Genomic DNA, 15,709 nt, shown 5'->3' with positions numbered 1-15,709 from the left:
AATCATAACAGAGAATCAGATCCTTGAATTTTAATCCCAGTTCATTGCTTGACTGTGAAGCCTGGGTAAATTAATTCATTTTTTGGGTTTTATTAGACTAAGATGATTTTCATGTAAGATCTCCAGTTTGTGTGGGCTCAGAGCAGGAGATTCCAGGAGTTCATGAGATAAATGGATTAGCACAACTGCAGTTATGTCCTTTTTTCCAAACAGCAGCTTCAGCTTAGTCATAGAAGTGGCCTTAAGCCTGACCCTTTTTTGTACTCTAATGGAAAGTAGTAATATTTCTTATTACTCAAGAACTATAATCAGTTTCCTATGTAAACACATTTGTTGGAACTCTCTTGTGTTCTACAGTAATAATTTATATGTGCTTTTCATTTCAGGTATACAGATAGAATCATATTCTCCATAGTGCCATTTTATGTTTCAGTTTATATAATAGGGCTTCTTCCTCGTGCCCTGCTGCTGCGCTGCTGCTGCGAAGTCGCTTCAGTCGTGTCCAACTCTGTGCGACTCCAGAGACGGCAGCCCCACCAGGCTCCCCCGTCCCTGGGATTCTCCAGGCAGGAACACTGGAGTGGGTTGCCATTTCCTTCTCCAGTGCATGAAAGTGAAAAGTGAAAGTGAAGTCGCTCAGTCATGTCCAACTCCTAGCGACCCCATGGACTGCAGCCCACCAGGTTCCTCTGCCCATGGGATTTTCCAGGTAAGAGTACTGGAGTGGGGTGCCATTGCCTTTTCCCTCCTCATGCCCTAGCCAATGGAAAATTGCCACTGATATACAAGTTTCATTGAAATGAAAGATACAAACTATTGTTCATTAGTGGCTTCTTTAAGTAGGTGAATTAACCCATTAATAATTTAATTTGTTTTTAAGACTGCATTTCTGACTTTTGAGTTGAAATAGTTTTAAAGATAAATTAATATACAGTAAAATGCACACATATTAGGTGGACAACTTGATGGATTTTGACAGTTGTCTACACCCATATAACACCATGGTAACACATTATCACGAGAAACCAAAAAGTAGAACATGTGCATTAGCCCAGAAAGTTCCATTGCACCCATTTCCCGTCAGTCTGCCCGGCCCCAATATCTGATGTAGATTAGTTTTAACAGTATTTGGTGTCATAAAAATGAAAGCATTCAGTATCTACCTTTTGTATTTTGGTTGGCAGAAATTTTTTGAGATACATCCATGTTGTGGAGTAAATCATAAGTTCTTCTTCCTGGCTAAATATTCTGTTCTCTCAATATAACATTTTAAAACCCATTCTCCAGTGGAAGGATTTTGGATTGCTTCCAGTTTGGGACTGTTATCAATGAGGCTGCTTTAAAACATTCTTATCTGTGACCTTTTATGGACATATGCTTTAATTTTTCTTGAGTAAATACCCTGATGTTTCCTTGGGAAGTTTTCTATGTAACTTTATATGAAATTGTCAGTTTTTAAAAGTGGTTGGGCCATTTTATATCCACCAACAATGGATGAGAGTTCCAGCTGCTTCACTTCCTCACCACCATTAGCTGTTGCTAATCTTTTCGTATTTTTGCCATCCTAGTGGACAGGAAGTGGTGTCACACGTCTTTGTGTTTCATTTATCATTTGTGGAATGTTTGTTCAATTCTTTAGCCCATTTTAGAAATTGCATTATTCTTTTTGTTGTTGTTGATTTATGGTAGTTATTTGTATATTCTGGATATAAGCCCATCATCAGATATATGTGCTGCAGATTATTTACCAGTGTTGGATTCGTTTATGTGTTTTCTTCACTAAGTCTTTTATTGAGCAGAAAGTTTTTTGATTTTTGATAAAGTCCAATTTACTCTTTTATGGTTTATTTGTGTGTGTGTGGGTGGGGGATATCTATTTGGTCTAAAAAATCCTTCCTTACCTTGAGACTGTGAAGATATTGCCTGACATGTTCTGCTATGAACTTTGTTCCTGAGTTTTATGTTTGGGTCTATAATCTCTTTAGAATTCATTTTTCAGCATATAATGAGATAGAAGTCAAGATTCATTTTTTGTAGACAGGTATTTTACATAGGCCACACCATTTGGGGAGAAATAACTCTTCTTTTACCCCTGCTGAATTGCTTTGGCACCTTAGTTAAATTTCAGTTCTTTATATGTTTGTGATCTATTTCTAGACTCTGTTTTGTGCCACTGATCTATTTGACCATGTTGATACCAATATCACACTGTCTTGATTGCTGCAAGTTTGTCAGTTATGGAATAATATAGTGTTAGTCCCTTCAACTTTGTTCTTTTTCAAAGTTACTTTGGCTCTTCTGTATCCTTTGATTTCCATATAGAATTTCAGATCATCTTTTCTCTTTCCTCAAAATAGCCTGCTGGAAGCTTTGTTGAGCTTTTGCTACATTTATATATCACTATGTGGAGAATGGATAGCTTGACCAATACTGAGTCTTTCAATCAAGTCTTGTTTAGGTTTTTAATTTCACCCAGCAATATTTTGTGCTTTTTCAGAGTAGAAATCCTTTCCTGAATATTTTGTTAGATAACGGATGTTGTGATGCTGCTGGAAATAGTATTGTTTGGATTTTTAATCTTATTTTTCAATTTGTTGTTGCTAGTATATATAAACTGGAACAGGCAATGGCAACCCACTCCAGTACTCTTGCCTGGAGAATCCCATGGACGGAGAAGCCTGGTAGGCTGTGGTCCATGGGGTCACTGAGAGTTGGACACGACTGAGCGACTTCACTTTTACTTTTCACTTTCACTCAGTGGAGAAGGAAATGGCAACCCACTCCAGTATTTTTGCCTGGAGAATCCCAGGGACAGAGGAGCCTGTTGGGCTGCTGACTGTGGGGTCACACAGAGTCAGACACAACTGAAGCAATGTAGCAGCAGCAGCAACAGCAGCATACATAAATACAGTGATTCTATACGATGATCTTGTGATCTGCAACCTTGCTAAATCCTCCTACTTGTTTTACTAGTTTGTATATTCCTTAGGATTTTCTACATACGCCATCATGTCATCTGCACAGAAAGATAATTTCACATTTCCTGATCTCTTTCCCTTCTCTCTCTCTTTCTCTCTTGCCTTCTTACACTGGCTAGCACCTTCAGCACAATGTTGAATAGAAATGATAAGAGCAGACAGTTTGACTTGTTCCCAATATGAGGAGAAGTGTGTTCAGGCTGCAGGTTTTTAATAAATGCTCTTTATCGGATTGAGAACAATCTCTTCGATTCCCTATTCTGGGTGGATTCTTTTTTAACACTGTGAAGGAATATTGAATTTTTGCAAATTCTTTTTCTGCAACTATTGCTAGACAGCACGTTTTTTGTCTTTTATTCTATTTACATGGCTCTTTCTGTTTACATTGGAGTTTTTTCCTAATTGTAAACCAACTTTACATTCCTGGGACAAACATTACTAGTTTTTAATAGATTTTTTTTTCCCCAGAGTTCCTACTTTCTACTGTTGATAGAAAATTTAACTATTAAATGTTAATATATAGATTATTCAAGTAGCAACATTTAATGAACATCTATTTACTACCACCCTGCTAGTGACTGAAAAATACAGTATAATAAATATGTTGTCCCTACACTAAAAGAGTCACAGCCTACTTGTAAAGTCAGATACTTATATAACGGGCAAGTATAGTGATAAATATCCACCCAATGTAGTATCACAGTAAGAAAAATAGGCCTCTTGTATCGCTACTCTGTGTTAATCAGGAGAAGGATCCTGGAAGAGGTGAAATCTAACTTTTCTTACAGGGTTAACTAAGTGAAAGGGATTAAAGGACACGAGGGTACAGAGTGGACAAAGGCACAAAGTTAAGACAACAGCATGGTAAATAGTAAGTAGTAGTTTACTATTGTTAATATTCATTTCATACTTTTAAGAATGTGGTTTCAATACCAAATATTTCAAGTATGTCATTTAGAAAATATAGTCACACAACAATACTCCTTCTGTACATTTCCTTAAATGTAGTACATTCTGTTTTTTATTCATTTGAAATAGTTCAAACTACATTTGCCCAGAGCTCTAAAAGTATCTCTAATTCCTCATTACATTTTTTTCTCAATGCAGGAAGTTTTGCTGGAGTTGCTGGAACATTGTGTGGATGGCTTATGGAAAGCAGAGCGTTACAAATTAATTTCTGAAATTTCCAAGTTGATCATTCCAATTTATGAGAATCGTCGAGAGTTTGAGGCATGTACCTGATATGTTTGCACCATTCAACTATATATTTTATTTTGGTTTTAAGTCGCTATCTTTAAAAAACGCTGAAATGTCCTAAAATTACAGTCCTTCCTTCAGTTCAGTTCAGTTCAGTCGCTCAGTCGTGTCCAACTCTTTGTGACCCCATGAATCGCAGCACACCAGGCCTCCCTGTCCATCACCAACACCCAGAGTTCACTCAGACTCACATCCATCAAGTCAGTGATGCCATCCAGCCATCTCATCCTCGGTCGTCCCCTTCTCCTCCTGCCCTCAATCCCTCCCAGCATCAGAGTCTTTTCCAATGAGTCAACACTTTGTATGAGGTGGCCAAAGTACGGGAGTTTCAGCTTTAGCATCAGTCCTTCCAAAGAAATCCCAGGGCTGATCTCCTTCAGAATGGACTGGTTGGATCTCTTTGCAGTCCAAGGGACTCTCAAGAGTTTTCTCCAACACCACAGTTCAAAAGCATCAATTCTTCAGCACTCAGCTTTCTTCACAGTCCATCTCTCACATCCATACATGACCACTGGAAAAACCAAATGAAATTAAGGATGCAATGTGTAAAATAAATATTGGAATTAACATTATGCCAGTTGTTTCTACAGCATTTTTACTAGTAATCTCCCCTTCTCCACTCATGGCAAAGAATAATCCATGTTGTCCTCACTAAAAACAAAAAGTTACTGGATTTCCATGATGTCCTTAAAGAGATATAGGTGTAATTCTATGCTTTGCAATTTGATGGTGAGACTAAGGTGCTTACAGATGACAGTAGCGGAGATAATAAGTTACTAGGAATTACCCTTTTATGAGGAGCTTTTCCAGTTTTGTCTGCCACATAAATCTTTGATCAAGGGGAATTACTAAAGAACAGTAGTATAGCTGTTGCCACCAGCACTCAACAGGACTTTTTATATTCAAGAATCTGAGTCTATATCATAATTTTCTACCCCTGCTATGCTGGAAAGGGGTGATTTAAGACTCAAGCCATTTTTAAAAAGCAAAGCAATTTCTCCTTACATATATGCAGCAAGTAGCCTTCCATTGTTGAAGGGTCCCAGAGTGAAAAAATACATTTAATGTCATCTGTGTAGCGTTCTAATCTCTTCTCCAAATTGGCTCTTATCAAACTCACTGTTTCTTCCTGGGTTCTGGGTCTTCCTACTCTTTGCCCTGCTTCTGCTGTATATGGGGACATGGCTGAAAAATCATAGTGGATTTCAAGTGATTATATTAAAAATGAGTTAAGTAATTAAATCTATGTCCTGCTGATGACAAACAGTAGCTTATGAGACAAGACAAGAATTGGCATTGCTCTTTCTGTCAAAGCATTGCCTCCTAAGAACCTTTGTAAAAGTGCCAAAGTACCTACTCTCTTACTCTTAAGTTGAAGACCAGGTTATTAGAAACCCAGAGAACATTTTGCTACTCACTTGACTAATAGGGAAAAAAGAAAAATATATCTTCCCTACACATTAAAGGAAACAATAGTTTCTATTGGGGAACTACTCCTATTTCCTTGTAGAGAGGCAAGCATCTGAATAGATTCTGAAGCATCCTGCATGGGATGAAGTAATTCTTCAGTGTTCTTTATGGGATGGGCTGAAAAGTGTGAACCACAGTAGCCATAAAGGGAGGAACACTTCCCTCAAAATTGGCTTCAACTGCAGAAGACAGTATGGAAAGAATGTGAAAGAAAGAACATCTGCTTCCGGTCTGCCCTTTTAGCATTGAAATGAAATTCACCAGCGTACAATGAACCATTTTCTAGTTTGCAGTTCAGTAGCATTTAGCGCAGTCTTAATATTACGCTCCAACCACCTGTCTCTAGTTTCAAAACATTTTTATCTTCCCAGGAAAATCTCCGTCTCCTTCCAGGAATCACACTTCACCCCCTCCCTCACCCCACTGGTGACCACTAATCTGCTTTCCGTCTATGGATTTGCCTGTTCTGGACGTGTCATAAAAAAGATGAATGCAAGATGTGACCTTTTGTGTGTGGCTTCTTTTACTTAGCATAATATTTAGAGGTTCATTCAAGTTGTAACTTAGATCAGAACTTCATTCCTTTCTCGTGGCTGAATGATATTCCATGGTATGGCTACACCAAAATTTGTTTGTATGTTTGGGTTGTTTCCACATTTTGGCTATTATAAACAGAGCTGTTCTAAACAGTTATGAGCAAATTTCTGTATGGGCATGGTTTTGTTTACCTTGGATAAATACCTAAGAGGGGAATTGCTGAGTCACAGAGTAATTCTGTTAACTTTTGAGAAACCTCCAAATTGTTGTCCCTTTTACCATCCCACCAGCACCTCTGATTGGCACTTGTGTTTGGGGGTTCTTCTTAGAACCTAGTGAATGTGGCATCCTAGTGCATGTGAAATGGTGTCACACTGTGGTTTTGCTTTCTATTTCCTTAATGATTCATGATTTTTGAACAGTTTTTCATGTCTTTGTTGGCCGTTTTCATATAGTCTCTGGAGAGATGTCTATTCAAGTCCTTTGGTCACTTTTAAATTGGGTTGTTTGTCATTTTGTTGTTGAACTATGAGAGTTTCTTATATTTTTTGGATAAGAAAACATCAGATATGTAATTTGCAAATATTTTCTCCTGGTCTGTATGGTGTCTTTTCACATTCAAGATAATGTTCTTTGCAGAATACATTCCCTTTTCTGAGTGTGTAGAAGAATATATTTTTTGGAAGTATCTGTGAACTTGTTATAAAAGCATTCCCCACTCAGGTTTTGCTGTTATTTTTGTGTCTGCATTTTACTTTCCTCTCTCAAAGTTTGCATGATCGTTTATTCCCATCTTTCCACCTTAGGGCTCAAGCAAAGCATTTTGCTTCTTTTTCAGTTACAACAATTCAGACATAAGAAAAAAGTAGTCAATAACACAGTACTTTTAATGTATATGCTACCATTGAGATATGAATGACATGAAGCATGATATTTAGAATTACAGTGTTATTTAACCATTTTAAGCTCTACCCTCTCACCTAAAGTTGTTAAGGCATTTTTTCTGTGACCATGGGAGAAGGGAGTACGAGTGACCCACCAAAACCATTTTGAAAAGGAAATGGTGTTGCTTTTTTCCCCTTATGCATGTTGTTGCATGAGTTCAGTTCAGCTCAGTCGTGACCTACTCTTTGCGACCCCATGGAGTGCACCACGCCAGGCTTCCTTGTTCCTCACCAACTCCCGGAGCTTGCTCAAACTCATGTCCATTGAGTTGGTGCTGCCATTCAAGAATCTCATCCATTGTCATCCCCTTGTCCTCCTGCCTTCAATCTTTCCCAGCATCAGGGCCTTTGCCAATGAGTCAGTTCTTCACATCAGGTGGCCAAAGATTTGGAGTTTCAGCTTCAGCATCAGTCCTTCCAATGAATATTCAGGGTTGATTTCCTTTAGCATGGACTGATTGGATCTCCTTGTAGCCCAAGGGACTCTCAAGAGTCTTCTCCAGCACCACAGTTCAAAAGCATCAACTGTTCTGTGCTCAGCTATCTCTATAGTCCAACTCTCACATCTATACATGACTACTGGAAAAACCATAGCTTTGACCAAATGCACCTTTGTCAGCAAAGTAATGTCTCTGCTTTTTAATATGCTGTCTAGGTTGGTCATAGCTTTTCTTCCAGTGGAGCAAGCATCTTTTAATTTCATGGCTGCAGTCACCATCTGCAGTGCTTTTGGAGCCCAAGAAATAAAGCCTGTCACTGTTTGTTTTCCCATCAATTGCCATGAAGTAGTGGGACAGGATGCCATGATCTTCATTACTTGAATATTGAGTTTTAAGCCAACTTTATCACTTTCCTCTTTCACTTTCATCAAGAGCTCTTTAGTTCCTCTTCACTGTCTGTCATAAGGGTGGTGTCCTCTGCATATCTGAGGTTATTGATATTTCTCCTGGCAATCTTCATTCCAGCTTGTGCTTCATCCAGTCTGACATTTTGCATGATGTACTCTGCATATAAGTTAAATAAGCAGGGTGACAGTGTACATCCTTGATAGTTGTAGGGATTAAATTATTCAATGTATGGAAAGTGATTAGAATTCCTGATATATAGGAAGGCATTTGATAATAACATAGAAACTAGCATGCTCAATAGAAGTTAGCTATTATTGTTAATGTTGTTCCGCATGAGTGTCAATTTCATACTTTATGATTAAAAACATCTCAGGTGGGACTTCTCTGGTGGTCCAGTGGGCAAGAGTTTGCCTGCCAATGACGGAGACACAGGTTTGATCCCTGGTCCAGAAGATCAAAGGCAGCCAAAAATAAAAATAAATAAATGCGATTTTTAAAAGAAAAATCATCTTATGACACACCTTTCACTCTTAAGATAGCCTTAGTTCAGTAGTTACATTTGCAGTGATGTAGGTTTAGGAGAGATGCCTTGATCTAAAGATGATCCATCCCACTAGACCCTGCCAAGGCAAGGGTGAGAAAGGTTCCAGCAAGAGAGGCTGTTTCTTAGAAACGCATAGTTCCAGATACACAGAATTGCAGAAGAGCACAATGGGAATGACTGATTGTCCTGTCACCATGGGCATATTCAGGATGAGAGTTGATTTTTAAGGTAGGAAAGACCTTTAATACAGTGCAAGATCTGCCGGCCCCAGAAATATGTACCGAGTGACTGTGATGTGCATGGTGCTCTGCAAAACACTTGCAGCATTGCCAGAGTGAAAAGCCCTTGGCGATGGTAAAGACACTTCATTTTCTACCATGAAAATGATCTCTTCACTTTGTAAATTTAGCTACAACTTATGGAGATGATTTTACCTTGAACATATGCCTTGGACGTTTAAAAGTAGGTATACTGACAGGCCCAGAATTCATGAATATTTGGCAAAACCGTTCTGCTGCTTATCAGTTTCCGTCTTCTGTGTTGTTTTATTGAATTAAGACCATAGAGAAATTTCTCTTTTGTAGCCAGCAAGTTTTAGGCTTGCTATCACACTACTGATACTACAAATGGAAAGTTATTAGAAAGCCAGGCTTGCAGAAAAACATGTAGTTTTCTACATTATGCTGCCTCTGAAAACCTGGCCAACAGGCACTAATGAGAAACCACCATCAGGCAGCTGGACTCCTGACCCTCTTTGTAAACACAATATTTCAGTCACTCTTCATAGGCAACAGAGAAAAGAAGCGGTGGCTACTTTTAGAATCCTTCTTCTTTGTTAATATGTGAAGTTAAAATTTAAAACACTCTTTCACTTGCCAAAGAACAAAATCTGCTTAAGGGCACAAACAATTTAAAGAACAGTGGGCAAAATTTTCCAGTATTTTAAACGTATGTTTTGTTGGACCCAATACTTTTGCATTGCATGCTTGGGGCTGGTGCATGGGGATGACCCAGAGAGATGTTATGGGGAGGGAGGTGGGAGGGGGGTTCATGTTTGGGAACACATGTAAGAATTAAAGATTTTAATATTTAAAAAATAAAAAACTAAAAAAAAAAGGTGTTTATTGCTATAAGGTTTATATAACAAAAACCTGGAAACAATCTGTGTCCATACTGTTAAGGAAATGGTACTACCCTCTCAATGGATATAGGTAAACAACTTAAAAAATGTATAAGTATTGATACGAACCAACCAAGATACATTCTTGAGAGAAAAAGGTGAGATGCAGACATTATGGGCAGGATGATTACATTTGTGAAAACTGATATTTACATACACTCACTTGTGTATGCTTAGGAAATTTCTGGAATGATACAAAGTAGTTTTTTAATTTACTTATTTTAATAGGAGGATAATTACTGTACAATATTGTGGGGCTTTTTTGCTATACCTCAGTATGAATCAGCCATAGATGGAATGATACAAAAGTGTTAATAGTTATCCCTAAGGAGATAGACTAGAGTCTTATGGAGAAGAAAAACATTTATTTTTCAAGTGTACCCTCATGTACTGCTTGAATGTTTTACCATATACTTTATTTTTTATAAGGTTAAAATCAGTCTTGACCTCTTTTTTATTTCTTTTCTATGTTTTGTCTTAGGCAGATAATTATCTTCAACTATTTCCTTAGGTTTCTCTGGAGAAATCTAGATATTTAATGGGAAAGAAAAGAAAGAATTTTTGAATATAAGCTTTTTGGAGAAGTTTTAAAAGCTGCTAAGAAAATTTCTATCCCTTGTCGCAAGATTGAATACAGTGTTTGCTATGGGTTTTCCACAGTGGCCCTTGGTCAGATTGAAGTCATTTCCTTGTATTCCCAGTGTGTTGAGTGTTTTCATCATGAAAAAGTATTAATTTTGTCAAATGCATTTTCTGCATTGTTTGAGATGATCATGTTTTTCTTTTCCTTCATTCTGTTAATGCAGTTTATTGCTTCTTTTGTTGCAGAGCGTGGGCTCTAGAGTACATGGGTTCAGTAGTTGTGGTACAGGGGCTTTTTTAGTTGTGGTGCCCTGGCTTAGTCATCCTGCAGCGAGATCTTAGTTCCACTACCGGTGATTGAACCCACGTCCCCTGCAATGGATGGAGGATTCTTAGGAACTGGACCACCAGGAAAGTTCTGTAGACTAATAATATTTTAATGTAAAGTCTCTTAAATCATGTAGCAATCAAAAAAGAGAAATATGTTGCTATTGTTATGATAATATTAGATTTTATAATTACGCATGGATTTACCTTTACCGAGACCTTCATACAGGTTTGAATTACTGTCTGATGTTCTTTCATTGTGACCAGCAGGACTCCCTTTGGTGTTTCATATGGGGCAAGCCTAGTGGTGTAAAAGCTGGCTTAAAACTCAGCATTCAAAGAATGAAGATCATGGCATCCCGTCTCACTACTTCATGGCAAATTGATGGGAAAACAATGGAAAGAGTGACAGGCTTCATTTTCCTGGGCTCCAAAATCACTGTAGATGGTGACTGCAGCCATGAAATTAAAAGATGCTTGCTCCACTGGAAGAAAATCTATGACCAACCTAGACAGCATATTAAAAAGCAGAGACATTACTTTGCTGACAAATGTCCATCTAGTCAAAGCTGTGGTTTTTCCAGTAGTCGTGTATGGATTTGAGAGTTGGACTATAAAGAAAGCTGAGCACAGAACAATTGATGCTTTTGAGCTGTGGTGCTGGAGAAGACTCTTGAGAGTCCCTTGGACTGCAAGGAGATCCAACCAGTCCATCCTAAAGGAAATCAACCCTGAATATTCATTGGAAGGACGGATGCTGAAGCCGAAACTGCAATACTTTGGCCACCTGATGCAAAGAACTGACTCATTGGCAAAGGTCCTGGTGCTGGGAAAGATTGAAGGCGGGAGAAGGGGATGACAAAGGATGAGATGGTTGGATGGCATCACCGACTCAATGGACATAAGTTTGAGCAAGCTCCGGGAGTTGGTGAGGAACAGGGGGCCTGGCATGGTGCATTCCATGGGGTTGCAAAGAGTATGACACGACTGAGTAACTGACGTGTTAATGAACTCCTTCAGCTTTTCTTTATCTGGGAATGTCTTAATTTCTCCCTCACTATTAAGGACAGCTTTGCCAGATATAGAATTCTTGGTTGATAGATTTGTTTTTTCTTTAAAGTCCACTGCCTTCTGACCTCCAAAGTTTTGATGAGAAATCCAACCCTTTTACTCTGGATCCCTTGTATGTGACAAGTCTTTGTCTCTCACTTCTTGCAAAATTCTCTCTTTGCCATAGTAAAGTAATTAGCCTTCAATTAAAAAACATTAATTTTTTAAAAAAGAAAAAAATTCTCTCTTTGGCTTTGACTTTTGACATTTGATTTTCATATGTCTCAGCATGGATCTGTTTGAGTTACCCTGCTTGGAGTTTGTTGACTTTTGTGTCTTTCATAAGATTTGAGTTTTCACCCATTATTTCTTCAGATAGTCTCCCTGCCCCTTTCTCTCTCTTTTCTCCTTCAAAGACTCCCATAGTGTGCATGTTCACCTGCTGGATGATTTTCCTCAGGTTCCATAGCCTCTGTCCTCTTCAATTTTTTTCCTTTGTGTTCCTCTGATCCATCATTGACATTGTCTTATCTTCACATTGGCTACACCCGCTGAAATGTGTCTTTGAATCCCTCTGGTGATGTTTCATTTCAGTTATTGTATTTTTCAACTCTGAAAAAAAAAGGTCTGGGTTTCCTTTTAGATTTTCTAGCTCTTTATTGATATCAGCATTTTGTTGATACATAATTTCCTTGACTTTTCCCGTAACTTCTTTTAGTTGTTTGATCATTAATACTGTTGTTTTAATCTCTTTTTGTAGGGGATCTGCTATCACTTTTTTCCGTGATAATGTCTATTGGTTTATCTTTCTGTTTTGAATGGGCCATACTTTCCTATTTCTTTGTATGCCTTGCAATTTTTTTGTTGTTGAAAACTGGACATTGAATTTAATATTGTGATCTCTCTGGAAATCAGATTCTGTCCCTGTCCCAGAGTTTCCTGGGTTTTGTTTTTGTTTTTAATTGTTGTAAGCTGTGTCTGTCCCAAGAATCAGCCTGAGGTGTAAATTTGGGATCTTCTCTAGTCTTTTCTGAGCCTGTGCCTTCCCCTGAGCATGCGCAGTGACTTTCTAGTCACCCTCATTTATGCAGTTACCTTTGAACAGTCTAGTATTGGATGTCCAGCTCCTAAGAGGTGATGGAGAGGAAAATGAAGAGGAGAGGAGAGGAAAAGTGCTGGTCTGTTAAATCCCCTGAAAATCACTTTAGGCAGAGGGGGAGGGCATTGCAACAAAGGGAAGAGGTGGTATAAAAATGGCCACAGCCTCCTTGACTGTCCCCCTGTGATCAGAAGCAGCAGTCAGCAGTCATAGCACAGATTCACAATATTTGGAAGACAGGGTCTTTGTTCATCCTGGCTCCTACAAGCTGTTCTAGGAATATGCACACAGCTATCTGCCGTAGTACCTCAGGGATGAGGTACGGGTTGCTGCCATTGTGCCCAGAGTTAAAACTGAACAAAATGAAAATTAAGGTAATTTTCTGTCCAAATCTTCCCCTCAAAGTTACAAGTCTTCAGCAGACTCCAGAGTTCCAAAATTGTTCCATCAGATAGGTAATGATGGTGTAACTATTGTCTCTATAAGGAGATAGATGTCTGATGCTCTGCCATCTTCTGAGAATCCTCTCTGTAATAGGTATTTTTTGAGGTGGAATTCAAATTGCAGTTAGCCATTTTAATATATGGGGAATTCATGTACAACCGTGGTGGATTCAAGTCAGTGCATGGCAAAACCAGTTCAGTATTGTAAAGAAATTAACCTCCAATTAAAATAAATAAATTGATATTTAAAAAATTTAAAAAATAAAAATACATAAAGATTTAAAAAAAGAAATTGAATGTAACATAAAAGCAAAAAAAGTAAATTTTTTAAAAAAGCAAATGATAAAGCAATGCTCAGCATGATCTCCAGTTTGTCAATAAATATATATGCATAGAAAAAAGATTACAAGGAAATATATGAGAATGTAAATGATGGTCATTGCTGAGTGGTAGCATTGCAGTTTTTTCTGTCTACATTTCTATAATCTCCAAATAGGCTTCTGTAACTTCTTAATAATCAGAAGGAAATAATCCTTGAAGAAAGAGCAAAGACCTCTTCCAAGTATGTATCCATCTCACAGTATATTCAATGACTGTTCCTCAGTTGATCTCAGAGGTGTTAGTAGCTTACCTGTTCCCCATTTTCCCTTCTGTTGAATAAAAAACAAAACTTTCTTACTTTCTAGGTAAATGTCAAAGAGTTTGACCCCAAATATGCTCATATCCAAGTCACTTATGTGAAGCCCTACTTTGATGATAAAGAACTCACAGAAACAAAAACTGAGTTTGAAAGAAACCATAATATCAACAGATTTGTTTTTGAGGCTCCTTATACATTGTCAGGCAAAAAGCAAAGTTGTATAGAAGAACAGTGTAAAGGCCGTACAATCTTGACTAGTAAGTAGGACTTGGCATAACTTCTTTGTTTGACATGATCTTTTTTGATACATACCACCAGCAGCTGGTCAGCAGGAAAATGTAATTGAAATTTTAATAGTTTATTATCCTGCTGTTCAGTCACTCACTTACACAAACATGCTATGTTATAAACCATTCCTTTGCCATATGTAATTAGGTAATTCATGCTTAGTCTGAGTCGTCTCAGAGAGAATTTCTCCTTCAGTCCTGAAGTAATAAGGGACCTATTTGGTCTCTAAGGGATTTTCCAGAGAAAATATGAGGAGAATTAAGCACAATAGATTTTTTTTTAATTTGGCTGTTTGATTTACTATCTTACAAACTCATCTGTCAATCTTAATCTTTCATAGCTTCAAACTCATTTCCATATGTGAAGAAGAGGATTTCTATAAACTATGAACAGCAGATTCATTTAAAGCCAATTGATGTTGCCACGGATAAAATAAAGCTGCAGAGCTGCAAAAGCTTTGCTCTTCTGCTGACGTGGACATGATTCAGCTCCAGCTTAAATTGCAGGGCTGTGTTTCAGTGCAGGTATGTTGGTTGCTAACCGTGTATTAAATGTTTCTTGTTGTTCCTCTTGCTTTTCATAAGAGCACAGAACAAGCATTAATTGTAATTGTCTTATACTCTGACTGGGTGCAAAAACCTCTACATTTTTTATTAATTTAATAAAGACATTATGTTCAGTTTCTATAAATTTTGTGTTATGTCAGAGAGCTTTAACGTAAATCCCTCTGACTAGAGCCAAGTCCTATATTTAGATAGCAGAAAGTGTTAACTACCTTGTTAGAGTATAAATTTTGCAGATGATTTGCTTTAGTTAATCTTTTTCAAATAAATTTATATTAAGATAGAAAATCTGTTTCTCAGGTATGGATCTTTAATATAGTATTCTTTTTAAAAAGAGAAATGCAAAAATTACTTTTTAATTACATTCTGACAACCCTCATTTTTCTCCTTTTGTAATTTAGGTAAATGTAGGTCCATAAGCATATGCCAGGGCTGTCTTAAATGATAGTCAAACTAGCAAGTATCCACCCAAAAAAGTAAATGAGTTGAAAGACATGTTTAGGTAAGTGCTTTGTAGTTTTCAGTTCAGACCACTTTTTTTTTTTAACTCCATTGTCTTCTTAAGTGAAACCAAAATATTCACCAAATAATGTCCCTCTAAAAAATTATTGGTTCCCTTTATAACGTTTAAGTTACCTTCTAATGGTATTTTAGGTAGTAAGGAAATGTGTGATCTCATACCCTTTCTTTTTCTCTTCTTCTTCTATGGCCCCTATAATTCGAATATTGCTGTGTTTAATATTGTCCCAGAGGTCTCTGAGACTTCCTCAGTTCTTTTTATTCTTTTTACTTTATTGTGCTTTCAGCAGTTACTAACACCATTTTATCTTCCAGCTCACTCATCCATTCTTCTGCTTCAGATATCCTGCTATTGATTCTTTCCAGAGTATTTTTTAATTTCAGTAATTGTATTGTTTGTCTCTGTATATTTATTCTTTAATTCTTCTAGGTCTTTGTTA

General features: G+C 37.6%; 1 long non-coding RNA gene across 1 annotated transcript; it reads left to right on the top strand.

The window, feature by feature from the left end:
- The first annotated feature begins 13,669 nt into the window (after window positions 1-13,669).
- Window positions 13,670-15,256, top strand: LOC108635072. The gene is made up of 3 exons (XR_001917744.1): window positions 13,670-14,156; window positions 14,528-14,711; window positions 15,152-15,256. It is a non-coding gene; the product is annotated as an uncharacterized LOC108635072 (long non-coding RNA).
- Window positions 15,257-15,709: the final 453 nt, after the last annotated feature.

The sequence above is a fragment of the Capra hircus genome, unplaced genomic scaffold (genome assembly GCF_001704415.2).
Source record: "Capra hircus breed San Clemente unplaced genomic scaffold, ASM170441v1, whole genome shotgun sequence".
NCBI classification, from domain to species: domain Eukaryota; kingdom Metazoa; phylum Chordata; class Mammalia; order Artiodactyla; family Bovidae; genus Capra; species Capra hircus.
The sequence above is the reverse complement of the archived record's forward strand: the minus strand, read 5'-3'. Positions and strand labels throughout refer to the sequence as shown.